Source organism: Desmodus rotundus, chromosome X (genome assembly GCF_022682495.2).
Source record: "Desmodus rotundus isolate HL8 chromosome X, HLdesRot8A.1, whole genome shotgun sequence".
Lineage (NCBI taxonomy): Eukaryota > Metazoa > Chordata > Mammalia > Chiroptera > Phyllostomidae > Desmodus > Desmodus rotundus.
In genome coordinates, this window is record NC_071400.1 from 64069324 (window position 1) to 64087746 (window position 18423).

General features: G+C 39.8%; 1 protein-coding gene across 15 annotated transcripts in view; it reads left to right on the forward strand.

The window, feature by feature from the left end:
• The first annotated feature begins 5343 nt into the window (after positions 1–5343).
• HUWE1 (HECT, UBA and WWE domain containing E3 ubiquitin protein ligase 1) overlaps positions 5344–18423 on the forward strand; it is a 160435-nt gene continuing 147355 nt past the window's right edge. For 9 of the 15 annotated variants that reach the window (XM_071220273.1, XM_045187560.2, XM_071220279.1 and 6 more), the window contains exons 1-3: positions 5344–5457; positions 5657–5755; positions 11283–11412. The gene's annotated coding sequence lies outside the window, so the exon portion shown is untranslated. The other 6 variants (XM_071220274.1, XM_071220275.1, XM_045187562.3 and 3 more) reach the window with 5 other exon arrangements.

Below are 18423 nucleotides of genomic sequence, written 5' to 3' on the forward strand. Positions count from 1 at the left end.
GAAAATCAGTTTGGGAACATTACACTCAAAGTTTCATTAAAACCAGGAAAAGGACAAAGATGCTCATTGTTGTCTGTACTCTTTAACGTTTTCCTAGAAATGCAATAAAACACAATATGTCAAGTAAATGTATATAGAAATTACAAATATAATAAAAGAGGAGAAATCATTATTTCCAGATGATATCATTATCCACCTGGAAAACCAAAGAGAATAGAAAAATTATTAGAACTGATAAAGAAGGTAAGAGGAGTGGCCAGTTACAAAATGATGTTTCATTACGCACAAAAAACATAAAGGGCTACTTCTAAACAGGCATGGCAGTAAGGGGAAGGATGGTGAAAGGCATCTTTCACCTTCTGCTCTGATTACAGTACTTCTGTGATATTTAAATCTTTTGCAACCAAAATGATTCGTGTAGTTGTTTGAAAAAGGGAAAATGAATCCATGCTGGACAGAATGCTAAAATACCCACTCCCCTCCTACCCAATTTCCTATCCTAATTTCCAGACTGTGTTTGTGATGAGATATCTTGCCTGAAATTGTTACATTATGTAGCAAATGGATTTTGCAGATGTAATTAAAGTTCCCCTTAAAATAGGGAGATTACTCTGGATTATTCCAATGCCTTCCTCTAATCACACAAACCTTTCAAAACCAGAGAGTTTTCTCAGGCTAGTGGCAAAAAGAAAAGTCAGAGAAATTCCAAGCAAAAGAGGGATTCAGCGTGCTGCTACTGACTTGAAGATGGAAGGGGACACATGAGGAAAAATCGGAGTGGCCTCTAGAAGCTGGAAACATGGAGATCTCAGTCTTACAAAGCAAGGAGCACAACCTGAAGGAACCTAGAAGTGGATTCTTCCCCAAAGTCTCCAGATAAAAGCCAAGTGCCTTGATTCTGGCACTGTAAGATCCTCAACAGAGAGCTAAGCCAAGCCCACCAGGACTTCTGACCTATAGAACCGTGAGACAATAATGTGTTGTTTTAAACTGCTAAATTTGTGGTACTTTATAATGGAACAATAGAAAAGAAATACAGATGCTCCTCTATTTACAGTGGGGTTATATCCGATAAACATAAATTGAAAATATCATTAAGTTCAAAATGTATTTAATACACCTAATCTAACAAACGTCATAGTTTATCCTAGCCTACCTTAAGTGTGCTCACAACACAATACTCACAAAACGTTGGCAGCGTGGTCCATTGTGGAGTATCTGTTGTTATCCTGGTGATCCCTGGCTGACTGGGAGCTGAGGCTCCATGTCGCTACCCAGCATCACTGGAGTGTATTGTACTAAAATATCATTAGCCTGGGAAAAGATCAAAATTCAAAATTCAAAGTATGGTTTCTAATAAATATGTATTGCTTTACACAATCTTAAGGTTGAAAAATCGTAAGTTGAACCATTGTAAGTCAGGGACCATATGTATAAAATACATCACTTTAGCAAAACAATGAGATGTGTTGCCCACAAATTTTCAAAGGTTCAGCCCCTTCAATGACCCAGTCATGCAGGTGAATAGGGAAGTGACACACCCATACACCCATGGAAATGTAAATTGGTAAAATCTTTCTTCAGAATACATTGGGCAATACCTACCAACCTCCCCCAAAACATGAATATGCTTTGCCTTATTAAAATTTATTGTAGTTAAATAGATTGGCGAGCAAATATTTTTCTAAATGTCCTTTACAGAACTGGTTATAAGAGTGGACAATTAGAAAAAAAACAAGAATGGATCGCCATAGAAGCCTGCTTTGTCAAATAAAATATCTTACACCATTTGATGAAATAAATTTATGCAATCAAAAGCCCAGTAGGAATTCTCATAGAGCTTTAGAAGCTAATTTAAAAATTCATCTGAAAGAAAATGCACAAGAATAGTCCAGAGATTTGTGAGAAAAAAAGACAGAAGTGCTTACCCTAGCAGATATGAAGTAATAATTTAAAGCTCAAGTGCTTAAAAAACCGTGGGATTGGTGCTGGTATGGATTTTAGGACTATTGAACTGATGATTTACAAAATGTTTAGCACTCTAGAAAAATACAAAGTCATTGTATTACAATGAAATAATATTCACCTAGCAACCATAACATTGTTAGAATTTTTAATGACTTAGAAAAATGTTTACCAAAAGTAACTTCGGAAAATTAAAAAGCAAAAGATAAACAATGCAAAAATGTTACAAGAAAATACAGAACAATCTTTCTAATCTTGGTGTAGAAAGGCCTTGTTATGCAAGATTCAAACTGCAAAAGCCATAAAGAAATGAGTGATAAATTTGAATACATCACCATTTAAAACATCTATACCCAAAAAGACCCCATAAGCAAAGTTTAAAAATAATTCTGCAAAAGAAATTTCCCACACATATAACAAAGATTTATTTCCAGACTACAGAATTCAATAATAAGAAGCCAAACAGTCTAATTGGAAAATGGATGAAAGATATAAACAGGCAAGTCACGAAACCACGTGATCAAATAGCCAACAAACACATGAAAATATTCCTTAATCTCACTAAAAATCAGAGAAATGCAAAGAATGATACAACATTTTCACCTATAACATTGGCAAAAGATTCAAATGATTGGTTAATACCCAGTATGGATAAAAATTGAGGAAAATGATTATTATTCACTGCTGCTGGTGGTGTAAGCTAAGTCTTCCTACATGGAAATTTGGCATCACATGTTAAAATTTCAAAATGTGCTGTCTTTGGGCCATTTATCTCACTTCTCCGTATCTACCTTACACACATATTTTAGCAAATGCAGAAAAAGCATATACAAGGATTTTCACCGCAGCATTATTTTTTAAAAGATTTTATGTATTTATTTTTAGAGAGAGGGGAAGGGTTAGGGAGAAAGAGAGGGAGAGAAACATTGATGCGTGAGAGAAAAGATCCATCAGTTGCCTCTTGCATGCCCCCAACCCCTCACGGAAGGACCTGGCCCGAAACCCACGCGTGTGCCCTACCAGAAGTCACCCTGGTCAGAGCTGCAGCACTGTTAATAGTGAAAAATTTTAAAAAGCACTGAAAACAATATGTATTTTATCAATAGGTGAATATATCACTATATCAATAGTTAACTGTAGTACACTCATTCGATGGACTGTTACTACTCAGTACATAAAACGAATGAGATTGACACATAATGACACAGAAAGATCTTCAAGCTACAGTATGTGAATAGAGCAATGAACAGAGCAATACCTAAATAGGATGGCATTTATATGTTTAAAAGTAAAAAACACAAAATGAAGCTATGTATTTCCATATGCGTATAGTAATATAAGAGGGACTTGAAATTTATCTGTCTTGTGTTTTGTAATAATGTATTGACTCATGTGTAATTAGGAAAACATTTTTAAATAGAAAAGAACAAAAAGCTAATTGCCTCTTAAAGATTTATTCATATTGCCATTAAAATCATGCTACAGACAAATACTTAATGACATGACAATATTCACTAGGTTATTAAATAATAACATGCTATGATAATACTTTTATTTAGAACTATGAATACATACAGGGTCCAACACAAATAATGCTGCATTTTATTACAAAATCTGTTATTACAGGATAATAAGCATGCAATTCTGTAACATAACAATATCACACTTAGGCACACGATATGACATTGTAGGTGAAATGCTCAAATTAAAACCATAAATGATTACACCCCTATTATTACCCTACCAACTACACTGAAGCAGGTGTTACTTCTGCCGGACCCGGTACATAATGCATAGAAAAATGTTGGAAGGACATAAAACCCAAAGATTGATAGTGGTCTTCTGTAGGTGGTAAGATTACAATTTGTTTGCTTTTGGTATTTTGTTTATGCTTGCATATATTTTCTGAATATTCCACAATAAGAAAAATAGAAACAACATGGAGTTTAGGTTGGAATTCGGACTGTAAAAGAAGTGTAGTTAGCAAGAAGAGTAAAGGCTTCTGAAGCCTGAAATTAAAACTAGGGTTGCAGGGTATGTGGGGTTTTAGAATTAGGAGTTGGGGAACTAGACTTTATGGGGCCTATGAATCAACAGTAGAAACATAGGGGTTAAAATTAATAGTAGAGACCATGGATTTTTAGAATGAGTGCAGGTGCTGTGAGAAATGGAAATTATAACCAAAGGCCTTGTTAAATTAAAAGGTTTTTTGAAAAGTATAACAGCAGTATTGGTGAGGGCATGGGAATATCCAAATAAACTGGAATTCTCAGATATTTCTGGTAGGACCGTGTATTGTTATAACTGTTCTGGAGAGCCTGTGACCTTGTGGCCCTAGCTGTTCCATTTCTACATCTTTCTCCTTGAGAAAAATCTTAGAAAGATGCAGTTAGTTATATCAATGTTTGTGTCTATATTTCTTATAATAAAAAATACCTAAACATGGAGTTCTTGGTTAAATAAATAATTAGCATTACAATGGAATAACATTCACCGGCTAATAATAACATTGTAAGAATATTTAATGGGTCAATCTATCTTAAAGGGCTTCCGTAAAGATGAGATTATACACAAAATTCTATGTGTAAGTATATGTTTGGCTGGCAAGTGGATCCATTCATCAGATTCTCAGTTTGGGGCATGAGCCATTGTTCTGGAGGGTTAGAATTAGAACTGGAGGGTAAAATAACAGTTGTATTTCCTCTATGATTCAAGAGTACTTTGGATAGTGCTTTTGTCTTTATAGTTTAAAATATAGAGTTAATGCATGCTTTTTGTTTACAATTCAAATCTTACTGAAGTGTCTGGAGTTGCAAGTCAAAGCTCCCCTCTCCTTTCACTCTGCAATCTCTTCGTGCACCCTAGATGAAGCACAGTTAATAGTTAGGGGTATCTCCCACCAGACCCATTTTATCCCTATGCATTCACAGGTCTTTGTCAATCGTACTGCATCTCAAATAATACCAAGGAGAAAAAGAAATAATGTTTATTTAGGGGGTACTATGTGCCTGAAGTAAGTGTACTAAGGCTTTGCCCTTGTGAAATCACTGTGGTCAGCGTCCAAGTTGTCTCCTGCCCTCCATCCACACCGTGAACCCGCTTGCCCTCTTGCCCCCCATTCTTCACAAGGTAGCTGGAAAGATTGTTAATTTTTAAACGTAAATCAAATCCCATTACCCTTCAGTGGCTTCCATCGTGCCTAGAATGAAAGCTCAATTCCTTAGAGACCGGACAATCCTTTATGGTTGAGTTTGCAGGAGCGGGAGTAGCTCAGGCGCGGTCGGGGGTTAGGGACCCAGCTTCCCCATGGAGGGAGGACCTCCCCAGGGGCAGGGGCGGGGCTTCTCGACACGGGGGTGGAGCCTCAGATCAAGTGTTAGGAGAGCCGGAGGGGGGAGGCTTTCAGCGGAGGGCGAGCGAGGGGAGCGGGGCTGAACCAGGGCCCCGGACCTGGCACGCTCCTGTGAATCCCACGGAGCTATTGCCGCCGAGGTGAGCGTCTTCCCCCCCGGGTTGGGGGGCGGGCTCTGCTCGCGCGGCCATCGTGGGCTCCTCGTTGGGTTTGTTCCCACGGGACCCTGTGCGGAGGCACGGAGGTGGCGGCATTGGGGAGCTTGCGGGAGAGGCTGGTGAAGGGGCCCGGCGGCCTGCCCCAGTAGTCCCTCCACCCCGCCTTCTCTCCCCTCCCCAGGCTTCGGCCGGCGCCAGCGGAGAGCTAGCCGCATCTTCTGGGGCAGCGGGACAGCGGCCGGCAGCGCGACGAGACAGCGGCCGACAGTGGGGATCCGAGGTACCGGCATTAGCCGTGGCCAAGTGGCTCTAGAGAGGGAGTACAGGCTGGGCCTTCGGCGTTTCTCTCACGGGTTCGAGGAAGGCGGCCTCTGGGGAGGGGGAAGGTGAGGGGCGGGAGGGCTGGCTTCGCGGGTAACTACTAGGCATTGTATGTGTATGTTTTGGGATCTAAATGGTACTATAACACGCAAATACATATTCATTTCGGCAAATTGCTTTTTAAAAACTTAATATGCCTTGTAGATCTTCCTATATCAAGGAATCTCAATTTGTCTTATGTACAAACAGCTGCATTGTATGATTGTACTACAGTTTATTTAACCATTTCCGGATCGATGTACATTAGCTTGTTTCCCTTTGGGGGGAGGGGGCTATTACAAGCAATGCTATAATGAATGGATTCGTATATGTTTCATCCACATGTACGAGTAGTTCTGTGCGAGCAATTCTTAGAAGAGTAGTCGCTGGGTCAAAGTGTATATGCATTTTGATAGATTTGTCCAAATTGCCATCCCAAAAGGCTATGTTAATTTACAATCTCCAATGTTATGCGAGTGCCCATTTTTCCACAATTGTGCCAACACAAATTATTATCAATCTTTGTAATTTTCACCAATTTAAAGGCAAAAATGGTATGTCATTGTTTTCATTTGCATTTCCCTCATTACTACCAAAGTTGAACCTATTCTTTATTTGCCAGATTACAAAAGTAAATAGGCAAATATCAATAGTCTTCCTATCTATAAGCAATAAGCATTTTTAACATTTAATGCTAGAAAAAGCCTCATTTGCAAGAGCAATGAAAACAAATAAAAATGCCTAGAAGTAAACTACAAAACTTTATTGAGGAATATAATAAAAGAACGTTTGCGTGCACGGAGAAGGGATACATGCTTCTGGATAAGAAGGCTCAATTTTGTAGCGATGTCCATTTTTCCTATGTTGCTTTATACAGTTGATGCAATTTCAATAAATATACCAAGTTTTTGGAACTTAATATGATTCTAAGTTCATCTGGAAAAAAAAAGATGGCTAAGAATAACGAAGAAAATATCCTATAAGTAAAAATCGGGGTATTTATACTACCAGATATTAAAATGTACTCTAGAGGAATAGTATTTAAATTACAATGGACAGAACAATATATCGGAATAGAAAAGCCCACAATTAGAGCCATATTGTATCCCAAGATTTATTGGACAAACATTGTTGCCTAGACGTGGAAAACTGCCATATTAAAACCTACAAGCATGCACATTGCCCCCCCCCCCCCCCAGGAAGCTACAATTTTCCTTTGAGAGCAGACTCCTTTGTTTGGAGAAAACCACTTTATTGGATGTTAGTTATAACAAGGTACAAACTCAAGAGTTAAAATTAGTGGCTTAGTAGCTAGAACTAACGATGTAACCCCTTTAGTTAGATTAAGATGGATTCAGGTTAGCCTGCAGTGCGGCGAGGGAAGGAGTCTGGATATTATCGGTGTTTAAACAAAAAATTTCCCCAATCTAATGGAAAGAAATGTTATGTCATTGTTTTCATTTGCATTTTCATGTTTATTGTGAGATTGAACGTCTTTTATGTGTTAATCCAGGATGATATGTGATTCCTGGAGGCAGGTAACAATGGGGGACCCATTGCTTCTCTCCCAGAATGGAGTTTGGCTAATTGGTACAGCTCTGCCCAGAAGCGTGAGAATAAACAGGTTGACTTTTTAAATTTTCCTCAAGCACTAGGCTCTAGACACCTTAGATCGGGGGCGGAGGCAGTTTTCAGGACATGGCCGAGATTTGGCGCTGAGCTGTGTCATCGCGAGGTTTGGCAGCCAGCACCGCAGTGGGTCGGAAACCTCGTGGTAGGCGAGATCCCTGCAGGACAGGAGGTTCCTCCCTTCCCCCCGAAAAACTCCCAGTCATTTTCATGAAGCCCAGCCTCTCTCCTTTTTAGGAGCGTGAACTCGGTCTCGCGAGATCCCGTGTTTCCGAAAGGCGAGGCGCGGGCGGCATCCTGCGGTGATTTCGAAGGTCTCTCGGAGACCAAAACGTAATATCGCGATAGTTATCATGGCGCATGCGGGAGCTAGTGGCGGCAGATTGACTCCGCCCCTCGACGCTTCGTGGGGTTGTGCGTCATTTGCTTTTCGCTTCTTGTAGGTTGAGAGCGGAGCCTTACTTCGGCTTTGGTGGGAGGAGGGGTCTGGGAAGGGCTGGGCTCTGGCTTTTTCCCGTCCGGTAGAGGTTCTCGCGGGATCGTGCAGAGGCAGCTGCCGTTCGGCTACAGACTGCAGCAGCCTTGGAAGCAACGGCAGCGTCTTCGGCTCGTGCTGTTCTTAGCCGATGAGTTCTCGCGGGAGTGGGGTTACGTCCTCGTGGGATCCGTTGGCGGTGGCGGAGGTAGCTGTGTGTGTGTGGGGGGGCAGTGACTAGGGTCGGTCCGCTTGCTTGTTAAAATGGCGGCGGAAGCTGATGTCTGTCCGACCAGGACCCGACAGTAAGGTGGTGGCTGTCCGCTTTTATGACGCCTCCCAGATACCCAACGTTATGGAGGTGACGATTGGCGGGACGCCGAGGTACTGATAAATCGAACCTGAGACCAAGACCACCCCGGCTCCAGTAAGATGAGCCGACACCATTTCCCGGGGCTCAGCCGCGTGTCCCCGCCTTTGCCCCACGAGTCAGTCAACGCCTCCGTTGTCGCCGCCGCAGTGGGCGGGTTGGGAAGGGTGGGGAGTGGGTTGGGGGTTAGATTAGGTGGTGAAGGAGAGGAGTACTAACCTACAACAACCGGTTCCTTCTCCCACTACCTTTTTGCTGGCTCGCCTCCGTTCTCCGCCCCTGCGGCCGATCAAATCAATCACCTACTTTTTCTTGATGTGGACTCTACTTCCCCAGCTCCCATGGTCTTTGACTAAGGGGTCAAGCTTATTGCTTCTGATGTATTCCTCCCGCTTCTCCCCTAATGCTGTGGTCCCATTGAATCTTCTTCATCTACGTGGATATTTAAGAGAGGCATGCAAAGCTTTTTCCGTATCGTCTCTTGCCCAGTTCTCCTAAGGAAGAGCTTAACCCAAGGCTCCTATCCTGTCCGGTTTCCCTCTTCCATTGGTTCTCTTGACGCAGGCGTTGAATAGAATCTTTCCTTTTGCCTTCATTTACTCCATCATTATGGATGGAGACATAGTAGCCTTCCATTTCCTCAGGTCTTCACGCTTTATGACCCTGATCGAAGCACAGGGCACACCGATTTCTCCAACTCTGCATGCTGTTCAACCACTCAGGCGGAACAGTGAATGGGTTGGTGGTTGGAGGATTGCAGTATTCGTGACCTCTTCATTCTAGGGGCCATTAGTCTTCCTCATGACAACACCCCCCAAAAAACCCTAAAAAGCTGTACAGGGTAACCCTCTGGTAAACCAAATTTTTGTCTTCTACGCCCCGCAAACCCCCCTCCACCCCCCCCCAACTTGGGAACCGCCCCTTTTCCTTGCCTTGTTCTGAGGTCCTGTGACCTCTTGGTCTGTGGAAATCTATCTTTGCTTCTGACTGCTTCTTACATGTTATCCACTTCTTAATTCTTGCCCCTCATACTCTTTTTCCAGGAGCTGAATTCCCTAGAGAGAAGATAATTTACTGTCAGGCTCCACTATGTTCCCCCTCCCCCATTGCTGCAAAATAAAATAACTTTTATAGATTATCTCCTGCCTCTCAATCATTGCCATGTTCTACTTTTTTCCTACTCATTTCATCATTACTATAGGCAATTAGTTGCCTATCATTTGTTTCATTTTTAGATTACATGTTAAACATCGTTTTATCCCCGATGTTGCCAGACTGAGACACCAACATTCCCCAGTCAAAGGGATGCAGCCTACTGTTGTGGAAACACCGTGTGCTTTGGGTTCATGTTAACTTTGTGACCTTGGACAAATTACTTTTCAGATTCTCGGTTTTTTCATCTGGATAATGGGGATATAGCACTTGTAGTTGCTAGAGTTCCTGGTTTATGGTAGGCACACAGTAAATTGTGGTTACTATTCCTTGGTGTAAAACTACATTGTCAGATGCATTTGTGTCATGTGGTAGCTTTATGACCTAGGAAAGAATGACATTTTGTTCCTTTAACTATAAATTTTTCATGCCAGTCCTATCATTTTTGTATTTTTTCCCTCTTCATAGGGCAAACTCTTACCTGCAATGGTTCCTAAAGTTTGGATGTGATTCCCACCCTGTGTTCCCTGTGTTAGCCAGGGAATGTTAGTGGAAAATCATTATTCTGGAATAACCACCAGCCATAATGTTCCTCTCAAATACAGCCCCCTGGGTGTTCTGTCTTTTAGTAGGGGTGCTTCATCCCTTGCCTCTGCCCACCTACATCTTCAAAGGCAGTCTGTCTTGTCATTCATCCTTGATGAGATTTGGTGCCTTCCTTTTCGTAGTGATAAGGGAACTTCTGCTAGCTAGTTTTCAAGTGTTCATAGTGCTTTTCCCCTACCTTTGGTCCCTCAGTGTAGGGATCTGCTATTTGGTCTTACTTGGACAGGACAATTTCTATCTGAGTGAGTTTAGAAAGGTGGTTTCAGATACCAGGCTTCTTTTGCAAAGGGAACTACTAAGTAGAAGTGACTGGGTTCAATGTGGAGGTCGTTTTCCTACTGTTATGTTTTGATTAGACCAATATTAAAGTGAGTGCTTTTTTGGAATTATCTTGGTGGGTGATGGGGTTTGAAATAGAAATGTGATGGTGAAAAGTTTACCTAGGAGTAAAAATTTACCATGGGTAACCAGTCAGTAATTAACTGTATGTAGACACTAGTTTTGAGCTAAGGTTTATTTCATTTTAAGTACTTTGGAGGTAATAGAATTTTCCTCTTTTTTCATTGGAAATCAGGGGATCACTTTGTTCTGAGATACTGCTTTGGTGTTTTTTAGAGTGGGTCAGCAGTGATCAGAACTTAACCTTAATTTGACTCTTGTCGTTTAGAACTGGAACAAATCTGGAAATGACAATCTAGGTGTGGCCTAAAAGGTTTAATTTATTCTAGGTAGATCTCTGAGAAGAGAGGAAGAAGTGGAAATACCAGTTAAAAACTTTTGTTCAGTGGCAAAGTTCAACCTGAGTTTCTAGGGTGTTTGTAATTCATCTCCCAGTGTGGCCAAAATGAATGTATAAAGGTGAAAATGTTTTATGTGTGCAAGTTTTTTTTTCACCAAAAGTAACACTGCCAAGGTATCAATTTATAGTGAGGATAAAAATTGTTTATAGAAAATCACTATCCCCCATAATTTCATTTGTGTTGAGAACTGAGTTGAGTTTGCAGGGGGTGTTGTCAGATTAGAAGAATTGTTTTAGCTGTTCTTTCTGAATTTCCAGTGCTCAAAGCAGGTCTTGAAAAATGCAAATTGCTACATGAGGGCGATTGCTTAAGAAATAATAACTATGATTATGTTTGAACATTGATATAATAATAGTTAACTCCCCTACACCCTAATAAATGTTTGTGTATCTCCCCCCCACACCTTTTTTTATAGGAACTTCAGCAGTCTGACCTGTAGTCCTCCAGCGGAACCAGCAGACCAGCTTGGTCAGGAAGGTTCAGAAAGCTGTTGGAGCAGTGTTGGTATTTCCCACCAGGATGAGTATGATTGGCTGTGATTTTAGGTTAGTTTTTCTAAATCTTTGTGGGTAGTATTTGCACTTTACTTCCCAGAATGGAGATGTTGAGGGGGGGCGTTATTTCCAGTTATTTCCATTCTGTAATTGAGTTACTCTGGTTTCTGACACTGATCTGAAGTAGCGCTAGTTGGTTCTTACATTTAAGTGGAGTTTATTACTAAATTAAATTGTTTGAATTCTATCTGTACATAATTTTTTAATTCACCTTAAGCATCATTCAAAAAATAAAATTGCAAGATACGTCTAACCAGTTTTGTTTTAAAGAGCTATGGAAAATTTCAAACACACACAAATTGGTTGATACAATGATCCCCCTGTGTACCTATTACCAGCTTTTAACATTTACCAACTTGTAGCTATTCTATTTCATCTATAGTTCTACCTACTGCCCCCCAACTATTTTGAAATAACCCCCTATGATCATATATTTGTTTGCAAATATATGAATTTCTAAAAGATAAGGACTCTGTAGACATAACCTAAAAAAAACATTAGCACAACTCAAAAAAGTAATGTTTTTTTGAAAATATCAAATAAGAAGCTAGTTTTCAAATTTTACACTCTTTATGAGGATCCAAAGGAAGTCCATTTATCACAAAGTATTGATATATCCCTTAACTCTATTTTAGTCTGCAGGTTCTCCCTTTTGCTTTTTTCTTCTGATTCATTTGTTGAAAAACTTGTCCTATAGTTTTCCCCACATTTGGTGATTATATCCCAGTAGTGGTATCTAAACGAACCCATTCTTGCTAAGTTAAAGACCCTGGATGATCCCATTATAAAGGAACAATGGCAGTAATCCCCTGCTTCCCAGTTGGAGTTGATACTGCTGACCTAGGCACTATCCCAAAATAACTAGTCATGGATTCTTTTTTCTGTGGCAGAGTCTGATTTAATTGATACCTGACTTCAGTTCCATGTCTTGGCCCTGCTTACTGCTCCACATGAAAAGTAGGCCTCCTTGTGGAAGAAGCTAATGTTTCCTAGATAATGACCTGATTGTGCCTTTGGGGTTTTTCATCATGGTTTCAATTTCCTTAGGTGGTTTAGTTATTTTTATACTATGTCATAATATTGCTTTTTATTCTTTTGATGTTGGTATCTCAGCTACTCTGACCCATAACTTCTTAGCTAATGAGATTTAGTGATGAGTTCCTCTAGCTGTGATATACTTTTTGAAATGGCGAAACTAAACAGTTTTTGAGAGCTTCCACTTACATCCTTATTTTCAGCTGTTTTACACAACTGTAGTTTTCCAGTTGTTGTTTTTAATTTTATTTCTTCTGGAAATGATGCCCCCCCCCCCCCCGTATAAACTCCTTTAAACTGTTCATTTCTTTCCTTGTGTAGCATTGGCCATCCTGGGATCTACTGTATGTCTTTTCTACAGTCAAAACCTGAGAATGAAAGCTGGACACAGACTCTAGCCAGCTTTTGACTTAAGCACAAATGGGGGCAGAGTAAGGCCATTTGTGCCTACCTATAAAATGAGAGTGATTACAAATTGTAGGGGTAGAGAGGGTGTAGGGGTCATGAATGAAAATGTTGGAGGTATTAGATGAAATATTATTGTGAATCCAGTGCTATGGATCATGAGTCCAGACTTTTCGGTTCTTTGTTCATTAGTGGAGAAATCAGATCACTAGTTGAAAATGAATAAGTATTAAAGAAGTGATTTTTTGGAAAATGCAGTGAAGTCCATTCATTTAACAAAAAAATTTCGAGCACATTGGATATGGTGATTAGATATTTACCCCTGTTCTGAGTTTTCTGTAGTTAGGAAGTTTGAACAGGTGACTTCTAATCTGGAGTTTGTGAAACTAGGATAACTGTAGATTTGGGGGACAGTTTTGTACATAGTAGGCCTTTTATTATTTAAATTGTTTCCAGAGTTCTTCACAGCTACAGGTTTATAATTGTTGCAGTTGTTGTTTATTGTTGCATTCTTTCTTTCATTGTATCTTTTAAACTGTGGGCTCAAGGTATTATTGAAATGCCAAACTTGGGTGCTCTGAAAATACGTGGTCTTTACATTCCTCATTTACCCCCCTTGCAGTGAGACTAAGATGTGAAAGTCTGATGTGTGGCTGTAACCTTACTAGGCTGCTCTACAGTGATCTCACCATCTGTAAGGTTGATAGTCACAAGCACTTGGGTTCTGAGTGTTTTGCTGTATTGTTCTCTAACTCATTTTCTCAATGACTGGTTACCAGATGTTTATATGTTAATGTCGGGGATAATTCAGCTCTGAAGATTCTTTGGAAGCCCTCTCATTTGATGTGTCATAGTGGTTGAGTTGCTAAAACTTGATGTACTTGTTGACCAGCTTGGTCTTCTGGTTATAGCAATGCTTTCAGATAGTGAAGGAGTGGCTCTCTATGAGTAAAGCAGGTATAGGTTTTGTTTGGGCTGTTAGCCTGAGCATTTTAAGCTTTTAGTTGCCTGAAAATGTTTTTAAGCATTTGGTTTTTAAAATTACAGTGGTGACATGGATTGATCCCAGAATGTGATTTTACAGAAAGTTGAAATTTGTGTTAGCTTCTTATGAATGTATCATTAAATGGAGATTGGTATTATAGATTGATTCAGTCTGGGTTGCTGGTTGGACTAGATGAATGTGAAAATTCTTTTTCAACCTTGAGATTCTGATTGTGTAATCTTAGATGTTGAGAAGAAAGTGATTTTACCTTTTCAATGATCTTTAAGTAGTAACTAAAAGGGACTAGGAGTAGGGAGATGCAAATGATGGAATCATCTTTTAATATAATCATTTAGATTTTAAAGGTTGATAAGTGTGAACTTGCTGCCGTGAATTTATGTACCATCTTTAGCATTACCCAGGTTTAAAGCCCTTATAATTAGATACTAGAGATAATTGCTCTGGAAATACTTGGGTGTATTGTATTTGGTGGCTGCTATATTTTGGCACACTTTTGGAAGGTTGCTTCAATGCTTTCATTATTTGCTGTGATTATTTTCTTACTTGCCTGTCTTTATAGTGAGGCATATTTCTCCTGGTGGTTGCTTTTTCATTTTTTACTTCCATTACTAATTCTTTATTATTCTGATGATTGACTTTTTATAGGTAGAAGTACCTTGTAGCATAGTGATTAAGAACACTGTAGTCAGACTCTGGGGGTATGAATTCTGGCTCCACTTCTTACCAGCTATGTCATCTTGTATGAATTATTTATCTTCTGTGCCACAGTCCTTAATCTGTAAAATGATAAACCTGCTTCATAGGATTTTCGAGAAGTTTAACTGAGTTAAATGCATATAAAATGCTTAGAATAGTGTTTCTAAAACTTTAGGTAACTTCAGAATCACCTAGAGGGCTCGCTAAAACACGGATTGCTGGGCTCCACCCCCAGATTTTCTCATTCTATAAGTTGGGGGGGGGGGCGGAAGTGATAATTTGCATTTTCAACACTTTCCCAGGAGATGCTGTTGTTGATGATCAGGGGAAACCACTGGATTAGAACAATGTATGGCATAGAGTGTCAACTGCTTTTTTTTCCTGGACTACTTTCTCAATCCCCGGGTAAAAATACTTGACTCTTCAGTGCTATTTAGTACTGCCTTCACCTAGAAGCAGTTTTGAAATCTTTTGTTAAAGTGGTTTCCAAAAAATGGCACCCAGATCAGTATCAGCAGTATCACCTGGGAATTTGTCAGAAATTCAGATTCTTGGGTTCCACTCCTGTCTGTATTTTATTTTATTTCTTTTTTATTTATTTATTTTTAGAGAGGAAAGGAGGGAGAAAGAGAGGGAAAGAAACATCAGTCTGTGGTTGCCTCTCATGCATCCCCCACTGGAGACTGGGGACCTGGCTGGCAACCCAGGTACCCTGACTGGGAATTGAACCTGCAACCCCTTGGTTTGCAGGCCAGAGTTCAAGCCAGTGAGCCACACCAGCCAGGGCACTGTCTGTATTTTAAAAGTGTGTTTTGGCTTAACTGGGGTGCCTTAGACTTTTCAACAGCTTTATTGAGATATAATTCATGGACCATACAATTTACCCATTTAAAGTATACACTGGATTTTAGTAGTTCACAGTTGTACAACCATTACCACATTAATTTTAGAACATTTTCATCACCCCTGAAAGAAACTCAGTACCCATTAGTAGTCACTTCCCTTCTCTCTCCCAACCTCCAGTGCTTGGCAACCACTAATCTACTTTATGTCTCTATAGATTTGTCTATTCTACAAATGGAATCATGCTGTATATAAGCAGCTTTCAAGTGATTAAAATGCTTTTCTTTTATTGCAAAAAATGGAATACAGGTATGGAAAACCACCCAAAAACAATTTATAGTTTAATAAATAATTTTAAGGTGAACACTTTTGTAGCCACTACCCAAATCAAGAAATAAAACTCTGCCTGTCACCCTAGAAATCTTTCCATGTGCCCGTCCCAATCACAGCATCCTCCCTCCCTTGGAAGGTATCTGGTATTCTGACATAGTAATCACTTCACAGTCTATTATGGTTTTACTATCCAACTGTGCATCCCTAGATAGCCTGGTATATTTTGTCCATGTTTTTTTAAAGATTTTATTTATTTTTAGAGAGGGGAAGGAAGGGAGGGAGAAAGAGGGAGAGAAACATCGAAGTGTGGTCGTATCTCATGCGCCCCCTACTGGGGACCTGGCCCACAACCCAGGCATGTGCCCCGACTGGAAATTAAACCAGCAATCCTTAGGTTCTCAGGCTGGCACTCAATCCACTGAGCCACACCAGCTAGGGCTATTTTGTCCATCTTTTAAAATTTTATTTGTCTTATAAATATCTATAGCTTCCTTTTTTTGCTTTTCTTTTTTCTATACTATATCTATTGAAGAACTCAGGCCATGTGACCTGTAGTTTCCCAAAGACTGAATTTTTCTGATTGCATACTGAGTACAGTTCAACATGTTCCTAAGTCCTCTGTATTTTCTACAGATTGACAGCTGGATCCAGAGGCTTTATAAATTCAGATTCATTTCCTTTGGCAAGAAAATTGGCAATGCTGTGCTCATTCACAATATTCATCAGGTTGTAATGATGTTGTGAATATACTTTGGATGCTAACAGCCATTGCTGTCCAAAGCTTAGATCCATTAATTCATTGAAAGTGTCAAAATGGTGATGTTCTAACTCCATCACTTTGTTTTCACATATTAGCTGGAATAATTTTATAAGGTTACTCAGTGATGTAATTTGTATAAGAACGGCAGGAAAATGCTTGACTTTAAAATTTTTCTGGTCACTTACTATTCCTTTGACTTTTGGCAAGTACCCTAATGTATAAGTTGCTTCTTGTGAGGAAAATAATTTATTCATTGGGGTTATTGGGATTAAATGAGAAAATGTAAGGTGTTAATACACTATAGGTAGTTAGTAGGTGGTAATTTCTTTTACATGGTATTTTGCTTGATGCCTCCAACAACTCAGAGATGGGCAATTATGGTGGTGAAGTGATGGCCAGTTAGCAAAGTGTGTCTGGACCCTTCAGGTCTGTGTTGGGTTTATCAGTGGTGGGAAGGAATGGGGTTTGTTCTTTGGTCATTTGGGGGCTACAACTCTGGCCAGTGATAACTGAATGTTCCACCAGGGTAGTTTTTTTCACTCTGCCAAGCCTTGGGAGTCACATTCATACCCTGTGAAGGGTCTTACCCAGTTCTGTGGTGATGTGCACTCCATTGGTTGCCCTGATCTCCTTCCATCTACACAGCCCCCCATTGTTCAAGTTTGTTCTGTTCAAGGTTCTGCTGTAACCTTAGTAACCCAAAATGAATCTTCCTAGTAGTCAATGGTATCACCACTATTAACATACTTTTGGCACCATATATAGCAGGTTAGAAAAGAGGTAAATATTCCTTTTAATATATATTATCCAAACAGTACAGCACTTGACACACAGTAAGTGCTTAATAAGTTGGAAACCATTTTTTGTTAATAGTTTATCTTTTCCCCCTCTTATATCTTACCTCTCTTCATTCAGTTCAACAAGTAGTCACTGAGTGTTTCTAAGTACTGTGAGCTAAGAACATAAAATGAAAGTTGGTCTCTGCCCTTGAGAAACTCACAGTCCAGTTAAGGACTAAGTGAGATCATGTTTAAAGTTCCTTAGCCTTTTCCTTTGTGTTATCATTTATTCCTCTGCTTTGTCCATGCATAATGTAACCTATTGTTTCTCAAAGTTCTCCTTAGCTCCATATCCCTTCCTGGCCTTTGAGACTGCCGATATGTGAGAAAGCCTGCAGTTGTCTTCTGTGAACACAGAGTAATAACAAGAAAAACCTTTGGGCCAAGATTAGATTTCAAAGTGGTACGTGTGGTTGATGCTACAATATCAGTTTATAGTCTTTAGATGTACCTACACCTGGTCTCCAGCTTCTGTCCTGTTGCTTTAACTGTCTTCATTCCGCCTTCTCCGTTCCTCTCTACCATCCCCTCAAATGTTTGCTACATAAAAGATAGAAGCTCCTAAATCCAGTTAGTGATCTATCAGGTATGTAAAGAGACAGCTGTACTTCATATAAACTAGGATTTGAGTGGGCCTAGGGTTTACCATTGAATTTGCATTCTCATCTATAAAATGGTAATCAAAAAGCTTACTTCATAGGCTATTGTGAACATTAAAGTAAAATGATAATATTTTTTAATGTTTAAATTATAGAGTGGCCTACCAAGATAAAGCCATTGTAATTTATGTAAAATAAATACTTAATAACTGTTACTTGGGGCAAATTACTTGATCTCTCAGCCTATTTCCTCATCCTTTAAATAGGGGTGATGATACCTTACTCACTCAATAAGTATTTGAGGACATACTCAGTACTGCAGGATACTGGGAATACAAAGATATGCAACTGGAGAATGGAGGGCAGCATGGTCTACTATGGGAGGGAGACTTGTAAACCACAGTCAAAAGGATCAGTACAATAACATTAGGAGTGAACAAAATGTGCTCTAGCAGATGAAAAATACTCATCACGGACTTAAAAATG